Raw genomic sequence first — 15,707 nt, forward strand, 5'->3', positions numbered from 1 at the left:
ATTGCATGAAACTCTGGCACTGGCGCAACAAACTGAACAAAGTTCAAGGGGGTATACGCTTTCTGTAGACACTTTATTTCCTCTTTTTCCATACTCTAAGAAATGATTTGGGAAACCTGTGGGACACTGGCGGTCATTATACATGAGCCTCTTTCTGCACCTTTTAAGCCTTTGAAACCTAGTTGCCTTGTTACAAGGTCTAATATTACAGTAGGTGTGGTTTCCGTCTCCTAATTTCTGAGAATGATCAAATTGGGGAATAAATTGTAGGGAATACCACTCTTGCACTTCTAAGAAAAGACTATCTCAAATGAAACTCGCTATAGAAAGACATCTTGTTGAAAAATTCTTTATTTTTTGTAATTTCTCAAAAAAAAACATTCATCAAGTCCTTCACAAATGTTTTGTTTGTGACTTTCTCTGTTGTTTCCTTTCACACTCAACTGAACTATGTGTTATGTCTTGTAAACGTAATCAAACATTTCACTTAGGTGTGTGGGTTAACACAAACCCATATTGTATGAAACATTCAGTTTTTCATTCAAGTTTTTTCTAACAATTGCATCCATGCTAGGGCTACAGTAAACAACACTTTTTACTAAAGTAAATGAAATTGTTCATTAAACAAGACACATTGTTTTAAATGTATGCAATACGACGACACTAAAAACAACACTGAAACTTTTCATTGAAATACTGTACGAGATTGTGCATATTCAATGGATTTCTCCTGGTGCTTTCTTTCATCAGTCTTTTCATATTCTTGTTCTCTACTCAGGTGTCTCCTGTTCCTTTGGTGATGTCTGCTGTACACACATGGTATCATACACTTGAGCAAAGTGTGATACCACCGTTTGTTCTTCTCCTAAAATAAAGATGAACATTGACAAAAGTCAGAAGCACTCTTTTCTTTGACAGACGAACAAAACAATGCAAGAATAACCATACTCTCTGTTCCTTACTTATTTCTACCTACCTGTTTGACCACTTTGTCTGCTTCAGTCAGGACAGGGTGCTGGGGCTGTCTCTGAGCAATCTGAGAAGAGCTCTCTGTGATCTTCTCCCGTACAGTGGCTACATTGTACTCTGTTTGAAATCCAGGTATCGCCTCCGGTAAGTTCCTCTGTCCTTTTTGGGACTTGAAAGGGTAGAATCATTTTGTGACTACATTTCATTGTCATGCACTGATATGTTCTGGTTTGTGTTCGATTACTGCAGGCGTTCAAGTACTTTCTTTTTGTTCTAGATTGGCAGTGTTTGAGATGGTAGGAACTTGTCATATTCTCAACTCTGAATGCTCTGTAAACATACTATTTTAGCAATTCTTAGAAATCTGAAAGCAGTGTTACCTGTATCATTTTTTGTCTTGGTAGTAGTATTGCAGCTCCAACATCAGCACTTAAATAATGGTTTGTGATGTTACTTGTCCTTGGAGTTAGTATACTCCTGAGAAGTCAAGAGAAATCTTACGTAAGCATTAGTTATGTTTCACTTTTGAAAGCAAAGTACGTGTCAAGTACTTAGAAGGCATTTGTTGATACTTTTAAGCACTTTCGTTGATTATTATTATCCTTCAATTAGTTATTACAAGTCCAACATTCTCTACATGATCTCACTCCATATTCAGAATGTGGGAATACAGTTGTTTTAAGGAAATGCCACTGAATAGATAGTAGCTGCACTCTACAAAGATGAATTTGCTAATTAATCAGTCAGGGACACAGCTTATACTTCAGTAGTCTTAGATCATTTAATGATGATTATTGTACTTTATAACTAGCAAAATCCCCATATCCTGTTCATTGCCCCTTTTTCAGTCATGTGGATTGACTTATGCCTGAAGTGGTTAATTCTCACCTTGACATCTCGTAGAACAACTGAATCTCTACCAAGGGTGAATGTGTCCTTCCTCTTAATGTCTAAGTCGTCTTGTCTTGTCGTCTGTGAAGGCAACAGCCCTCTTCCCTGGGATAGAACTAGATGATATTTAGACACGTTATTTGACTTCTCCATTGCTCACATTGATGTGGATATGATTGTAATGCTCTGTTTTGTGGGCTTCCCAAGTGTTGTAACAGAAGAAATAAGGTTCTTGATCCCGAGATGAAGTAAAACAAATGAGTTTATTGCATGCAAGGAACAATAAAGCCAAAGTCTTGTTTCCCGCAAGAAACAACAAAACCGCAGTATTGTTCAACGTACTGTTACAAACGTTTGGGTTATATAGTGTTTTCTTCTCCGTTTCTGACGTCACTCGGTCTGATGGTAAAGAGGGGGGTTCATGGTATTTGGCCAGTTTACGATGTTCTGGACAAATGGTCAGTTTAAGATTACACCCAGGGAGGTTCCTAGCTTGCATCTGCAATCCTTATCAGTTAACCCCCTTTCCTGCCATAAACCCCAGCTTGTGACTTAGAAGTCTAAACCCCCTACAGAAAGGATTAAATTCAAACCCCCGTCTTCACATCTTTCTTCACAAGAAAACAATAAATCCCTTACTACTTGTTCGAAATGCAGTAGCTCAGATCCTAACAAAGTTATTTCTCCAATGTTTAGGAGGATATCGCCATAATAAGGGCATGCTTGACATATGCTAAAAGAATAGCTTATAACAGGAAAGGCAAAGTCTGTTTTTTTTAAAAAGCTCCTTTAAAGCCTGTGCCCCAGAAGGTCCATTTATGTTGAGCTGTGAAAGTGCTTTACAGTAAAAACCTTGTGTAAATGGTTAAAAGCAATGATCCAGGGACCAAAGGTGATTCAGGAGCCTAGAACCAATATTTGTGTGCTCGGTGCAGTCGGATGTTGAAATTTGTTCCCCGTTTTTGAAAAAGTCCCACTGTATGCTGTTCCTTTTATTTACAATAAGAATCTAGGAACCTCTAGAAGAAATCAACTGCAAAGTGACATGACTGAGAGCCTCTTGAGTCCTGCAGATACAGGGTACCTCATAATTTAAATGAAATCAAATGTGTACTGTACGTGTAAAACTGAAGCTGACCTAACAACCATCCCCTTTTCTGCAGAGCGTGTTTAATTGTACTGTTTCAGCACATCAGTTTTTTTTTTTAAATTTAAATAAAGCCTTTAGACAATTAGGAGGTACTGGTATTCACAAGGTAGAAGGTGGTGTTTTCAGAGGCCTAAAGGGAAACTGTTATACCTAATGATTAAATACTTGATGAGACATTTTTTTACTGCATTGTTTATGTATGATCTGTGTATCTCAGCTGAAAAGCTGAGATAAAATAAGATGTTTGCATCTAAATAACTGGACCTCAAATAGCAGACCTTATGAGCAATACTGTGTGTATTTATTTAAAATATTTACAGCTCCTCTGGAAAGTTGTTGGGGGAAAAAAACCTTACTCGTACCAAACAAATTAATACAGATGCAGCCATTCAAAATGCGCGGGCGATACCGCATTATTTTCCGGTACGCTGTACGCAATCTACCGCAAGCTACCGGTAAATACCGCGAGTTACTGTAAATTCTCCTATAATACGACAAGCAAAATAATAGTATCCGGAATTTCCGCAAGGTGGAGCTAATAAAGCTCAACCTCTCATGTTTGAGCTGTCGCCATCAAAGTCTTTAACGAAGATACTACTAATAGTATTAATAATGAATGACCTTGGACAAGCTGTAAGTGTAAACTCAAAGTATTGCCCTGGTCCACATTATTTTTTTCATTGACCGAAGTAACACCACAGCATTTCGCAATGACGCATTTTTTTCCAGTCATGCAAAGTACAGTCATTTTTGAGAATAGATTCACCATGCCTTTCACGTGCTCATAAAAGAGATTGATTTAGGAACATAAACATATTACCGTATGCAAACTGTACTGTATACAGTATGTATATGTATATTTAATGTCTTAACTGTGCCTGTTTAAGTATTGAATATTCATATCTAATTTTACCACTGAAGGGAAATCTTAGTGCCTGAGCATAAAAAGAATAGTAGCATACTGCAACGCGTTTGAAGGCCATAAACGATATTAATTTTGGAACATAAACATACAGTATATGGCTGGTCTCGGTACTCGGAAAACATACACGAAACATGGTTTCATTATGACCAGAATCGGTCTTGAGATATTTTTAACTTGATTCATAGTTTTTGAGAGGTATGTCTTAACACCGATACTACAGTACGTAAATACTGCTCACGTATATGTTTCTAGGTTTATATTATGCATTTCATACGGTCAAATTACTTTTGAGCAACTAAGAAGAAGCGTTAAACGGTATGCATTTTAGTTTCGTTTTGTGCTGGGACTCTGCTTTTAACAATGTCCCCGTGGATTGATTAGAGATATCAAGTACATACAAGTCATTTTTTAAATGTTGTAATTCATCTTGTAAAAATGTTACGAGTACATCATCTATCAACAATTACACAGGTTCTGTTTTTCATTTTGCGGATTTTAGTTACGTAACATTATTTTCTAGATTTCACGTTGTGAATATATGATTTGGGAAAACAGAGCCGCAAAGAAGTACATTATGGGTTGTTGTTTTGTTTTTTTTGCAGTTTTATCTAGAACAAGCGATGCTTGAACCTTTGTCTGATTCTTGTGAAACTATCCACACGACAGTTAAGTACCTAGGAGTACGCTGGGCAAACGTTCCGAGGTCAAATTCTTCCAGCACGGTTGTACCTTTAAAGCGGAGACGACGGCACCGAAATTTTTTGGCGCGCCTTCTCTTTAAAGCCCTGGCCAAATATGAAGACAGTACGTACAGTTATAATTCAAACGGAATTAAAAACTACACATCCCAGTTACCATGGTGGTGCTTGTGATCATTGCGTTTAACCAACGAAACAGGGTGAAAAATCAGTCATATGACTTTGGGGCAGAGTTTCGAAAGCTTAACCTATCAGCAACAAAGCGAAATTTACACGATAGGCTACCTCAAACTGTCAGTTACACGACTGTGTATGTCGCTTAAGCCACTCCTATTTGGCATTTTAGTTTTGGAGGCGAGAAGACGCCCCCCCCCCCCCTCTGGGTGCCTGATTTGCCGCCGTCTTTAACCGCTTCGTGTCCAAATCGCAGTAGCTACGCGTACAAAATAAAGTTCATCCCAGCTACAAAACATATATATTTTTGTGGTAAGAGGGAGCAAAACATCAGTATTTACTGCTATTAATTAGTGTACGATTTATAGTTGCAATCTGAGCCTAAATATAAAGTTAAAATCTCGACAAAGCAATGTAGGAAATACAGAGAAAATAAATCCTTTCTGACATCTAAAATCAGTTTCGATCAAGGTCTCTAAAACGAACAAGAAAAAGGAGTTTCGGAGGGCAATTACGCTGTATTTATATAGAATAAGTGATTTATGAGCAATCTAATTTCTTGTTCGTTTAAAACAGTGAAATGTCAGCTGCAAAAGATCGCACCAGAAACAGCAATCTCTCCACCTGTCATAGACGTTCAGGAAAGGCTGAATGAAGTCATGGTGATCAATAATAACAGTTGTAGGTCAAGAAACAAAAGATAGTGAAAACTTAAGATTTTTAAGGCTAAAACTCAAATTCATTCTACAAATTAAGGCAAATGAAAATTCAGGACGTTAAAGTGCTAGTGGTGTAAAAAAATACAAAAATGCACATGAGCAAAAAGTTTTAGAAATGGAGCAAACAGAAAAAAAGCCATGCCTATAGTGCAGAAGAGGGATGCAGGAACACTTGCTTAGATATACAAAAAAATCACAAAAGGGTGTATGATGTACATCAATTTCCCTTCGCGATCAATAAAGTCTTATCTATAAACATGAAACAGAGTGAGGAATCAGAAAATTAGCATGCATAAAAAACAGCAATTCTGTCAATGAGCCCTAAATGAATTAATAGCAACCATGGTTTCATGGAGGGCTTCTCAGATAGTTGGGCATTCAGGTAGATTGCCAGGTGAAAGGATTTGTAAACATACTTTGTTAAAGCAAGTCAGTTTTTTCCGCAACACATAAAATACATTTTTTCAAGAAAGTTTAGCCTTTGTCACTAATGAAACCACTAAATAAAGACATAAATATAGAAATCATAAGATTTTTTTTATTCAATGTTGGTAGCAGGATGAACTGTGCTAAGTGTATATATCACTCCAAGAAATATAATGAACATAAATATATTTTGCCAATCTTTTCATAGTAATCCAAACAACTCTGCGTGTATCTGACATTTGTAATATTTATCTACCGCAGTATAACTCTTCTGGCAAGGCGATTGGTATTGTACCTTGAAAGAAAACTGATTGGAAATGTCATGTAAACAATTTGTAAACTCATAGTATTGCCCTGGTCTATGTTTCTCAGAATTTGAGACAGAGAGGTCAATCTCTGCAATCTGAGCTGAGGGCATTTCTTGGAATGGAAAGGTGAGAGCAACGTGTTCTTTGATATTCTCTTAAGACTCTTCGCCAGATTTTACGATGAAAAATGTAAATAATAATAACAAAGATTATTTTATATAGTGCCTTGAAAGGTGGCTTCTTTACAGAATGACAAAACCAACTACAATAAATAATACACAAGATATGCATGATGACAATACACAGTTAGAGGAGACAGTAGATGGTCATTGTCAGTGTATTCTGAAGGTAGTTTTCCAATTTTTTGGAACGGGCTAAAAGAGGCCACCTCTACTAGAATCTTTGTCCTAACCAAAAATCTAACAAAGTATAATAATAAGATTAAAAAGAATAATAATAAACTTTATTTATAGAGCACCTTTCATACAAATAGTGCTTTGGTGCTTTAAAAACCAAGCGTAAAAATAAAATATTAAAATTGAGAGATATACTTTCAGTTGTCAAGGAAAATACAGCAATACAGTAAAGCAACATACATGTCAATTAAATAAATAAAAATTAGGAAAGTCATAATAAAATAAGAACAATTAAAGAGAACTAAAAAAAGAAACAGAAATAGAAAGAACAAAGAACCACTTTAACTAAAAACAACATTTTCAAATGTTTTTTAAAACAATATACCGAGCTTGACTGCCTAATAAAATGTGGAAGTGAGTTTCATAATTTAGAAGCATAAAAACAAAAAGCAGCCTTTCCACTCTTTCTGCATTTCACATGTGGTATTTGCAGTAGGCCAGTATGTGCAGATCTCAGGTCACGTATAGGAACATATGAAGACAGACATTCAGTAAGGTACAGGCGTGCTAGGTCGCTTTAAGCTTAAAAAACAAGTAAAAGAACTTTCAAATTTATCCTAGATAATACAGGTGACCAGTGAAGTTTTTTCAAAACAGGAATGATATTCTCTTTCTTGTATTTGTTAGGATCTGTGCTACTGCATTTCGAACAAGTAGTAAGGGATTTATTGTTTTCTTGGGAAGCCCACAAAACAGAGCATTATAATCCTATCCACATCAATGTGAGCAATGGAGAAGTCAAATTAACGTGTCTAAATATTATCTAGTTCTATCCCAGGGAAGAGGGCTGTTGCCTACACAGACGACAAGACACAAAACGCTCAACTGTGCAAAACACGCATAAGGACATCAGTCAGGAGGAACAAGGTAAAGTGTTTTTACTTCTTCACCATGGTCATGTAGTTTCACTCCAAGCACTGTCATATGAAATAACTGTGGAAACGACCTCCCCAACATTTTGGGTTGTTGCATTTTGCTTCAATGAATTTTAACCTTTTCTTTTAGACATTAAGAGGAAGGACACATTCACCCTTAGTAGAGATTCAGTTGTTCTATGAGATGTCAAGGTGAGAATTAACCACTTCAGGCATAAGTCAATCCACATGACTGAAAAAGGGGCAATGAACAGGATATGGGGATTTTGCTAGTTATAAAGTACAATAATCATCATTAAATGATCCAAGACTACTGAAGTACAAGCTGTGTCCCTGACTGATTAATTAGCAAATTCATCTTTGTAGAGTGCAGCTACTATCTATTCAGTGGCATTTCCTTAAAACAACTGTATTCCCACATTCTGAATATGGAGTGAGATCATGTAGAGAATGTTGGACTTGTAATAACTAATTGAAGGATAATAATAATCAACGAAAGTGCTTAAAAGTATCAACAAATGCCTTCAAAGTACTTGACACGTACTTTGCTTTCAAAAGTGAAACATAATTAATGCTTACGTAAGATTTCTCTTGACTTCTCAGGAGTATACTAACTCCAAGGACAAGTAACATCACAAACCATTATTTAAGTGCTGATGTTGGAGCTGCAATACTACTACCAAGACAAAAAATGATACAGGTAACACTTCTTTCAGATTTCTAAGAATTGCTAAAATAGTATGTTTACAGAGCATTCAGAGTTGAGAATATGACAAGTTCCTACCATCTCAAACACTGCCAATCTAGAACAAAAAGAAAGTACTTGAACGCCTGCAGTAATCGAACACAAACCAGAACATATCAGTGCATGACAATGAAATGTAGTCACAAAATGATTCTACCCTTTCAAGTCCCAAAAAGGACCGAGGAACTTACCGGAGGCGATACCTGGATTTCAAACAGAGTACAATGTAGCCACTGTAGGGGAGAAGATCACAGAGAGCTCTTCTCAGATTGCTCAGAGTCAGCCCCAGCACCCTGTCCTGACTGAAGCAGACAAAGTGGTCAAACAGGTAGGTAGAAATGAGTAAGGAACAGAGAGTATGGTTATTCTTGCATTGTTTTGTTCGTCTGTCAAAGAAAAGAGTGCTTCTGACTTTTGTCAATGTTCATCTTTATTTTAGGAGAAGAACAAACGGTGGTATCACACTTTGCTCAAGTGTATGATACCATGTGTGTACATCAGACATCACCAAAGGAACAGGAGACACCTGAGTAGAGAACAAGAATATGAAAAGACTGATGAAAAAAAGCACCAGGAGAAATCCATTGAATATGCACAATCTCGTCCAGTATTTCAATGAAAAGTTTCAGTGTTGTTTTTAGTGTCGTCGTATTGCATACATTTAAAACAATGTGTCTTGCTTAATGAACAATTTGATTTACTTTAGTAAAAAGTGTTGTTTACTGTAGTCCTAGCATGGATGCAACTGTTAGAAAAATCTTGAATGAAAAACTGAATGTTTCATACAATATGGGTTTGTGTTAACCCACACACCTAAGTGAAATGTTTGATTACGTTTACAAGACATAACACATAGTTCAGTTGAGTGTGAAAGGGAACAACAGAGAAAGTCACAAACAAAACATTTGTGAAGGACTTGATGAATGTTTTTTCTTTAGAAATGACAAAAAATAAAGAATTTTTCAACAAGATGTCTTTCTATAGCGAGTTTCATTTGAGATAGTCTTTTCTTAGAAGTGCAAGAGTGGTATTCCCTACAACTTATTCCCCAATTTGATCATTCTCAGAAATTAGGAGACGGAAACCACACCTACTGTAATATTAGACCTTGTAACAAGGCAACTAGGTTTCAATGGCTTAAAAGGTGCAGAAAGAGGCTCATGTATAATGACCTCCAGTGTCCCACAGGTTTCCCAAATCATTTCTTAGAGTATGGAAAAAGAGGAAATAAAGTGTCTACAGAAAGCGTATACCCCCTTGAACTTTGTTCAGTTTGTTGCGCCAGTGCCAGAGTTTCAAGCAATTAAATGAGGACCTCTATCTCACACCACATATGTTATACTTTCAAAGGGAAAAAAGGAAATATTACAATTGTATACATTTTCACCCACATGTTAATATTTGGTAGAAGCCCTTTTCACAGCAATTTCAGCTGTGAGTCTGTTGGTAATGGGCTCCACCACCTCTGCACCAACAAGATTTGATAATATTTGAGAATTTCAGAAGTCTGTCTGGTTTAGCTGAAGAATCAGCTAAGGTAAGTTTCAGGAAGAGCATCTGATTTCTTTCAATAAAGCAGAACAGAGAAAAAACACACAATACAAAATCATGAGAATTTTTATCCATATGACACTTTGACTCGAATACTTTTATCAGACCTACACAGAGTATATACTGTACACACTTTTTCAGCCCAGGTTTATACATTTGATACATTTGGAACTGCCATTTGTAGGTGTTTTTGTGTCTTAGCTCAACACTGTGAAACCTGTAGTTACAAACATGGAGGATGAAGACATGAAGACATATATTGTACCTCTGACCGGCTTACCTTCCAAGAGGTGAAAGATGAAACTTTTCCTTTATCGTCAACTCAGTGAATGTCTTTAAACTTTCGAAAACTGTAACAAAGAATAAGTTAAAAAACTTATTTTCATTGGACCCACAGAATAGTCAAAGTTGTCCATAGAAATGCCCGTCTAAATCAGAAATCTACAGCACAAAGGCAGTGGCCTTTCGGGACATAAAAATGAAATCAGACTTTACTCAGACGAATTGCCCTTGGTCACGGACATCTTGCTATCAGTCACTACAAAGATGTTTTCTCTCGTGCCATGGCTTGCCTGACTTGCTTCTTCAGCTGGATGGCTTCTGGTCGCTGGTCAGGATCGACAGCCAGCATGTCCTGGAGCAGTGTCCTTAGCTCCGTGCTTATAGCTCTATTTACTTTCAGGGGGATGTGGAACTGCAGCCAGGGGTTCTCATGCAGGGCCTCTCCAACAGGCCCTGACAGACATATGCTCCTGTATCGGAAACACACTTTAGTTCAATTCTAAAATATTTCTCATAGGACTGAAGGAACCTTTGCCTGTTAAGAGTTAACAATTAGGTCCTCAAGAACTGTTTTACGGTTTTCTACACTCCTGGCTGGCCAAGGTCTCTTAAGTGGAGGTGTAACTCATGTATCCTACATGTGATTTAGCAACATGAAAGGGAATAGCTTCTTATCGGATTATGGTCTTGGTTAACTGCCTAAGGCTGACCTAAGTGCCTAACTTTCTGACTTTCTTTATACCTTATATGTTAAGAAGCTTCTTCTGACCAATCAGAAATGTATGCTTTATGTATGAACATTTTGCTCATCAAAGTGAGTGAGAGACAAGGTTAACAGAAATTAGCCACGGCAGTAAATGACAGCATATTTTTGGGTTCTTAAATGGTCTCTACCTGGCACACCTGCAGTGCAAACTGACACACACTGTTTAGAGAAACAGCTACTCTATTACTAATATTAATGAAACATTTCTTATTCTATGGAACAAAAACAAACAGTAAAACTAAAACACAGATCTCTTAGCTTCCTATTTCATGAACCAGATGACTGAATGACCAAGCCTAACTAGTAGCCAGAACCCCAGTTAACCCTCCGTAACACAAACTTTAACCACACGACAGGAACTCTTTCAAACTGAGTGAAAATCATAAATGGATCCATAACTTTACATCAATTTACTATGTTTTGCCAATACCTGCATTTACATTTAGAACGAATGATGTCATAGAACCAGCATCACACCAGTTCCAGGTGTCTCCAAGGAGACAACAGAACTTCAGTTGTGTTTGCTAAAATACACACTTTGAAACATACTGTAACACTTAGTTAACATGTCTGGTTTAGTTGAAGAATCGGCTAAGGTAAGTTTCAGGGTTTAATGGTGGGATTGCACCTGTGCTTTTTCCCCCCAACCGCTAGAATATGATTCGCACTAAACCCAAAAGAAATACTGCACAGTTCAGGAACTTCATCAACCTAGCAACTGTAAAATAAGCTTACAAACAACTGAATTGAAATGCCAAAAAGTTCAGAGAAAGGCACAAACTATGTTTACTTGGGGTTTACAAAATTAAAGCTAACTAAAACTGTAATGATAAACAATCATGCTGCCAATGGACAGAGAAATATCATGTTTTTTGAATAATGTATTATCTGTTATATAGGAACCCTGTCACGGACGTCCAAAGGGACTAACCGTGGGGAGCAGGAGAGCGGAAAAAGACCCATATGCGTAGCTGCGAGACGGGAAAAAGGCCCGGGCTCATAGTGCAAAGAGTTCAGGAATGCCGTATAGAAACCTATGCCCTCAAGGAGCGGATGTGGGGCGCCCTGGTGCTAGGCGGGTCTCAGGACATCCGAACAACAATGCTGAGCGAGGACAGAGTGCAAGACCCGGAAATATAAAGCCCAAGGGAAAGAGAGGGACAGGAAGGACAGCAGACCGGAAACTAGGGACAGGTCAGAGAAGGAGCGCCCTCTGGCTGCAGAGGGCGTGACAGTACCCCCCCCTTCATGGGCGGCTCCCGACGCCCATACAAATAAATAAGCTGCACAGCACTGGGGGGAGGAAAAACCTCATTTAACTGAAAGGAAACCTCCGGGAATCCACGGCTGAGAGCTACCCCTTCCTCCGGGGTATAAACCTTTATTGGGTGGAGGAAGGGGGGGTAGAGAAGAGCTCTGGAGACTTAAAACAAAAAAGTACACAAGCACAAACACAACAGACAAAAACCTGGGAAAGACCAGGGAGACGAACCACAAAAAAAAATAGGAACCAAAAACAGGTAGAAACCAAGGTTCCGAGACACAGAGAGCAGGGGGGACCAAAAAGGAGGGGAAACCAGGAAGAAAAAAATCAAAACAAAAGGCAAAAAACAAGAAAAAGAACACAAAAACCCCGGGGAAAAATACCGCAGACTGGGCAAATGGCACGTTCACATTCTAACGCTGATATCGGAGTGAACAACCTGAGGAAAGCCAGACCGAAGTCCGCTCACAGACACAGATGCCCGGAGTGATATCCAGCGAAAGGCATGGAGGAACGGCAGAAAGCTTACCATTCTATCACTGATATCGGAGAGAGCCAGACCAGGAAGAGCCAGGCACGAGAACCCGCTCCAGACACAGAAGCTCGGAGTGATATCCAGTAATAAGAATAGGCAAGCCAGCACAACATTCAATCACTGATATCGGAGTGATCTACCCGAGGAAAGCCAGGTGCAGGACCCGCTCACAGGCACGGAAGATCGGAATGATATCCAGTGATTAGAATAGAGGAACTGAAAAAAAAAACAGCCCAGAGAAGAAAAAAAAACTGCGGCAAGACAAAAAAAACGCCGCTCGCGGGGTCAGTAGGTGGCTCAGCATTCTGTCACGGACGTCCAAAGGGACTAACCGTGGGGAGCAGGAGAGCGGAAAAAGACCCATATGCGTAGCGGCGAGACGGGAAAAAGGCCCGGGCTCATAGTGCAAAGAGTTCAGGAATGCCGTATAGAAACCTATGCCCTCAGGGAGCGGACGTGGGGCGCCCTGGTGCTAGGCGGGTCTCAGGACATCCGAACAACAATGCTGAGCGAGGACAGAGTGCAAGACCCGGAAATATAAAGCCCAAGGGAAAGAGAGGGACAGGAAGGACAGCAGACCGGAAACTAGGGACAGGTCAGAGAAGGAGCGCCCTCTGGCTGCAGAGGGCGTGACAAACCCAGTATAAGGGAATCCCTTGCGATCCTGTCTGCAGAGATAAAGGTAAGTATTTTTTTCTCTTTAGCTCTGTCACTCCAAGAAATATAATGAACATAAATATATTTGCCAATCTTTTCATAGTAATCCAAACAACTCTGCGTGTATCTGACATTTGTAATATTTATCTACCGCAGTATAACTCTTCTGGCAAGGCGATTGGTATTGTACCTTGAAAGAAAACTGATTGGAAATGTCATGTACTCTATGGTTTCTATTGATGTCAAGTGGCAAATGTTGACTGGTGATGTTATGTGAATCTTAGGAAATGGTCATTTTTCAATCGAGTCTTTGTTTCTCAGAATTTGAGACAGAGAGGTCAATCTCTGCAATCCGAGCTGAGGGTATTTCTTGGAATGGAAAGGTAAGAGCAACGTGTTCTTTGATATTCTCTTAAGACTCTTCGCCAGATTTTACGATGAAAAATGTAAATAATAATAACAAACATTATTTTATATAGTGTCTTGAAAGGTGGCTTCTTTACAGAATGACAAAACCAACTACAATAAAAAATACACAAGATATGCATGATGACAATACACAGTTAGAGGAGACAGTAGATGGTCATTGTCAGTGTATCCTGAAGGAAGTTTTCCAATTTTTTGGAACGGGGTAAAAGAGGCCACCTCTACTAGAATCTTTGTCCTAACCAAAAATGTAACAAAGTATAATAATAATATTAAAAATAATAATAATAATAAACTTTATTTATAGAGCACGTATCATAAAAAAGTGCTTTGGTGCTTTAAAAAGCAAGCGTAAAAATAAAATATTAAAATTGAGAGATATACTTTCAGTTCTCAAGGAAAATACAGCAATACAGTAAAGCAACATACATGTCAATTAAATAAATAAAAATTAGGAAAGTCGTAATAAAATAAGAACAATTAAAGAGAACTAAAAAAAGAAACAGAAATAGAAAGAACAAAGAACCACTTTAACTAAAAGCAACACTTTCAAATGTTTTTTAAAACAATGTACCGAGCTTGACTGCCTAATAAAAAGTGGAAGTGAGTTTCATAATTTAGAAGCATAAAAACAAAAAGCAGCCTCTCCACTCTTTCTGCATTTCACATGTGGTATTTGCAGTAGGCCAGTATGTGCAGATCTCAGGTCACGTATAGGAACATATGAAGACAGACATTCAGTAAGGTACAGACGTGCTAGGTCGCTTAAAGCTTTAAAAACAAGTAAAAGAACTTTCAAATTTATCCTAGATAATACAGGTGACCAGTGAAGTTTTTTCAAAACAGGAATGATATTCTCTTTCTTGTATTTGTTAGGATCTGTGCTACTGCATTTCGAACAAGTAGTAAGGGATTTATTGTTTTCTTGGGAAGCCCACAAAACAGAGCATTATAATCATATCCACATCAATGTGAGCAATGGAGAAGTCAAATTAACGTGTCTAAATATCATCTAGTTCTATCCCAGGGAAGAGGGCTGTTGCCTACACAGACGACAAGACACAAAACGCTCAACTGTGCAAAACACGCATAAGGACATCAGTCAGGAGGAACAAGGTAAACTGTTTTTACTTCTTCACCATGGTCATGTAGTTTCACTCCAAGCACTGTCTTATGAAATAACTGTGGAAACGACCTCCCCAACATTTTGGGTTGTTGCATTTTGCTTCAATGAATTTTAACCTTTTCTTTTAGACATTAAGAGGAAGGACACATTCACCCTTGGTAGAGATTCAGTTGTTCTACGAGATGTCAAGGTGAGAATTAACCACTTCAAGCATAAGTCAATCCACATGACCGGAAATGGGGCAATGAACAGGATATGGGGATTTTGCTAGTTATAAAGTACAATAATCATCATTAAATGATCTAAGACTACTGAAGTATAAGCTGTGTCCCTGACTGATTAATTAGCAAATTAATCTTCGTAGAGTGGAGCTACACTGAATATGGAGTGAGATCATGTAGGGAATGTTGGACTTGTAATAACTAATTGAAGGATAATAATAATCAACGAAAGTGCTTAAAAGTATCAACAAATGCCTTCAAAGTACTTGACACGTACTTTGCTTTCAAAAGTGAAACATAATTAATGCTTACGTAAGATTTCTCTTGACTTCTCAGGAGTATACTAACTCCAAGGACAAGTAACATCACAAACCATTATTTAAGTGCTGATGTTGGAGCTGCAATACTACTACCAAGACAAAAGATGATACAGGTAACACTGCTTTCAGATTTCTAAGAATTGCTAAAATAGTATGTTTGCAGAGCATTCAGAGTCTCATAGAGAAAATAAGTTGAGAATATGGCAAGTTCCTACCATCTCAAACACTGCCAATCTAGAACAAAAAGAAAGTACTTGAACGCC

General features: G+C 38.1%; 1 long non-coding RNA gene across 1 annotated transcript; it reads right to left on the bottom strand.

Moving 5' to 3' along the window:
• Window positions 1-742: 742 nt before the first annotated feature.
• Window positions 743-1,453, bottom strand: LOC138226658 (uncharacterized). Its single transcript, XR_011184622.1, has 3 exons — window positions 1,350-1,453; window positions 977-1,138; window positions 743-865 (listed from the first exon to the last, which is right to left on the bottom strand). It is a non-coding gene; the product is annotated as an uncharacterized lncRNA (long non-coding RNA).
• Between the last annotated feature and the right edge of the window lie 14,254 nt (window positions 1,454-15,707).

The sequence above is a fragment of the Lepisosteus oculatus genome, unplaced genomic scaffold (genome assembly GCF_040954835.1).
Source record: "Lepisosteus oculatus isolate fLepOcu1 unplaced genomic scaffold, fLepOcu1.hap2 HAP2_SCAFFOLD_148, whole genome shotgun sequence".
NCBI lineage: Eukaryota > Metazoa > Chordata > Actinopteri > Semionotiformes > Lepisosteidae > Lepisosteus > Lepisosteus oculatus.